Below are 4,244 nucleotides of genomic sequence, written 5' to 3' on the forward strand. Positions count from 1 at the left end.
TTTTTATATAAACATATATACATATATATATACATATATGGGTATATATACATATATGGATATATATATCCATATATCAATGTGGCTATGTGAAAAATCTTTGGTAATTACACAATGAAATTCAATGTTTAATTCCATACCAAAGAAAATGGCTCTAGCTATCATGGAATAATTTGCCTTTGTGCTAATTACAACACTAGCACTGGTGTATTGGAGCTCCTTGAAGTTGACTGGCCAGGTCAGCTGTATGCAGCAGATGGGGCAGACTGCTCCAATAGTTCCTAGTGGAAGTGCTGGACACCAAATTTTTGACCCGGAGTCAGGGGAACAAGAATATGCTCCCAAATTTTCTGTTTACAGAGATCATGAAACAGGTAGCATCTGGCCATTATAACCATATCTAATCCTTCATGCCAGGGGACTGTGCCCCTACATCTCCAGTAGTTTATCTAACCTACCCTATCAAACCTAACCCTAGTGGGGTTCATGGTGGTTCTACCACCATCAACCCCACTACCAATCTTAAGCATAGTTGCTTTACTGTGATAGGTTAGAGTTATGGAACTTATTTGTTCTTGACTTGCCAGACAAATAAAATTCTTTGCATATTCCCAACACTAATAGTTAACTTTATTTTATATTTCACAGCTTCCAGTTATCCCCCAAAACTGCAAACCAACCTCATCTGTCTTAAGGGGACTGTCCTGCTAGGGGGAGTGAACAATATTTGTGTAATTTTTTCAGGTTTACATAATTGATATTTATTTACTTTTTACTGAGTTAATGAGTTAACTAGCCTATGATATACATAAACAAATGAGGGAACTACCAAATGATTGGTAGAGCATAATTTGGGTTCTTGGGAAGAGTAAGAGCATAAGCCCCTCCAGGAAAACTTTGTATGCAGGTAATTTAGCGACAGATACATCTGGACTTTTGCTTGTTGCAATCGTACATATGGTATTTGATAATGACAGACACTGTTTGTGAATCTGCAAAGAACACTTTCTTACCAATATCATAAAAAAAAATCACAGTGATTTATGGCAAAACATTTTGTCTGCATGTGTAAGGAGTACAAATACTAATGTTAAAAAATAAAAGTATATATTAATGATATTTATGTTTGGATTTGCTCTAACTCTCGGTACAGTCCAGCATCAGCAAATTTGTTTTTGATTTGAAACTGGTCGTTTCTTTTGTAAAGAGCACTTCAATACGACGGGCTTCTCAGGGGAATAGCTCCCAAGTACACAAGCACAAAAAACAATAAAAAATAATGAAACTCTACAGACATCAGTGCCATCTTTGAAAGTCTATGGACCAATGTGCGCCCCCCCCCCCAAAGGAAACAAACCCATCATTTGGTAAAAATCTACAGGATTTCACATAATCCAGATCCCCCGTGGTAATTGTACAACGCGTCCTAACCAGTAAACCAGCCTAACCTTAACCCTATGGGAATTAAACACCACAATCTATATATTCCTAGCCAGGGGGCTCTGCCCCTGGATCCCCATGTTAATATATATACCTAGCCAGGGGCTATGCCCCCTGGCTCTCAGTGGTATCATATGCACCTAGCAAGGGGGCAGTGCCCCTTGGACCCCCATGGCTTTAAGAAAATATGGGAATGATGCTTATTTCTGGGTGAAAACAATCAAAACTGTTTTACTGAAAGCTCTCGTCATATTTCCAACAAATCTAGCACTCACTTCTTTCACAAATAAAGCATAGCTACAATATATCAGCCTTGATAGTTGGGGAGGCTGTGACAAGTATCAGGTAAACTAAGGGGTAAAAGCGAATGATCAAAGTACAACTTTCAGAAATTTAATTATTGTGAAGCACAGTCATAGAAAACAGGAGGCTTTGCCCCCTACCCCTGCCTGGTCTGCAAAATCTTCACCTCATATGTTCCAGCAGGAGAAAGCCCGGGCAAATATCTGGATCTCAATCCAATAATTTCTTACCTTGACCAGTAAATCATCAATAAGTGGTCAGAATCCTTGTCGTCACTGTGCATGGGAAAAGCACACACTATCCACTGCCCTTTTTTGTTATTGCCTTGATATTTTGTATGTTAAAGGTGAAACAGGACCTAATATTCAGCCTAGCCATGATTTGAATTTCAACCAACTCTCCTTGGGTCCAGCTTCAATTGTCATGTGATTACCTATTAAATATCTTATTGACTCTTAATAGACTGGTCCTTAGTGTCCATTGTCACATGATGGCCAAGTACAATTCCCATTGGCTCATTTGCTTTCCCTAGCTTATGGTATCCCCTACAATTCTTTCTGACTGTTTTGTAGCCTCCTCAATTTCGCTTAATTTTTTCTCGCAGCTGGAAGAGTAAGTGTCATGGAGCACCTGGAACTTTTGAGTTTTACATCTTCTCTACTATCCTTATTATTAGTTTGTGAAGGAAATGCTATAGAAGAAAAGTGGGTATTTTTTACCAAGAGTAACACTCCCTCAAGATACAGTCCCAAATATCATGTGGACCCAAAATCCAGGCCTAACCTTTCCTACCTTCAATTTATTCCCTAGATGGGGGCGAGGGGTAAACACCTATATATCCTATATTAGTATTTTGTGCGCATCTTAAAAAACAGGAGTGTGTTGTGGACATGGTCTGAGTGGTGATATGCAGTGGATATTTTTGTCACTTTACTGTAAATATTAGGCTGCTGCAGGCATACCTGTATTGTTCATTACTCTATTTCTTGTGCTCTATATGATGGCAGTGTCCATTTCCCTCTATCTCTGTGTCGCTCTCTCTAACCTTAACCAAAAAGTGTCTTAGAATGTTATGTTCTATCAGCTGGCAAGGTCAGATTCTTCATCTCTGGTGTTAAGTGTCTTTTCCAATAATACCTAAAGTATTAATTGTTGCAACTTGCAAAGGTAGTACAAGGCAAATTTTACCTTGTACTACATGGCTGTAGGACACAAACTATAAATCCATTCATGTTACTGCTGCATGACAGGTTCATATACATTACCTATCTCTTTTAATTAAGTTACTGATTACATTCATTCATCTGAGAGCGAATTTTGCAGAGAAAATTGAAAATGTTTTGCAGCTCTAGGGATCTTTATTTTAAATCCTGTCGGTCTACTGCTTCCTAAGGGTAATTCCCTCCATAGTCTGCATATCCCTTCCTCTCTACACCATAATTCACAACAAGAAATTAATATAAAACTTATCAACATCTACATAATATTGCTGTTATTTCATATTCAAGAAAAACGCAATACCCATCATATCAATATGATGAGCACCCATGCCTGGCACTTCTCGACATGCAATTATGGCAACTTGATACCGATATCAAGAGTTTAAAAAGGTGACAAATTTATGTCAAATATATAAAATGAAATCAGGTCAAGAGACGATCTTCAAAGAGGAATCAAACGTGTTTTTCATACTGGAAGCTGGACATTAAACTGCACGTACATTGAGAAACAAGTGTACATACATATATATATAAAAAAATCCCTTACCTGGATCAGAGCAGCCGATGCACACGTGGATCCATAGTATGAGGGTGCGAGATCTTTACTCGAAAACCGGTTCAGTGGCTCCATTTGGTACATGCATCCCGGCAAATCCACCGCACTGGGCATTTTCACTTGTTTTGGCAATTCATACATGGGCGTTGCGACCGACATTGTGGAGAGATTAAGTAACAAATATTCCTCCTCTGAGCACTCACACAGCACTGCCGGTGTAATGGGTGTCTTTCCTGTTATATTTGTGTATAAGGTTTTAGAGGGAGATGCTTGGAATCGGATTCCCTTTCGGGCCCGATAGAGTGTCGGAATCCCGTATTCAAGGACTGAATTGGTTCAGCTAAATGTAATTACTGTGCATGTAATAAAAATTTTATTGGCTTTCGTGGTTTTGAGAAACACGTTACTTGAACGTCTTGAACATGAGAAATGCATTCTAATCTTTTAGATTGAATTAAACTTGACCTTTTCAAACCACATGCTTCGCTGCCACATCGTCTCGTATCGATTTATCATTTCGCACATTTCACCCTTCTTATTTCCCTGGTAGCTCTCTCCGTGTCATTGGGAGAGTGTGTAACCCGAGTCCCATATTCCGCCTTCGAATTACTTTGGCGAAATAAATGGGTAATGTCACAACACAACCTGTTGCCTAGACGACTTGCAACCCGGCCTCTGATTGGCCGAGCGTGTGAATGGCGTCTGCCTCTTTTCTCTTCTCAAAG

This window comes from Penaeus monodon, chromosome 11 (genome assembly GCF_015228065.2).
Source record: "Penaeus monodon isolate SGIC_2016 chromosome 11, NSTDA_Pmon_1, whole genome shotgun sequence".
Taxonomy (NCBI): Eukaryota; Metazoa; Arthropoda; class Malacostraca; order Decapoda; family Penaeidae; genus Penaeus; species Penaeus monodon.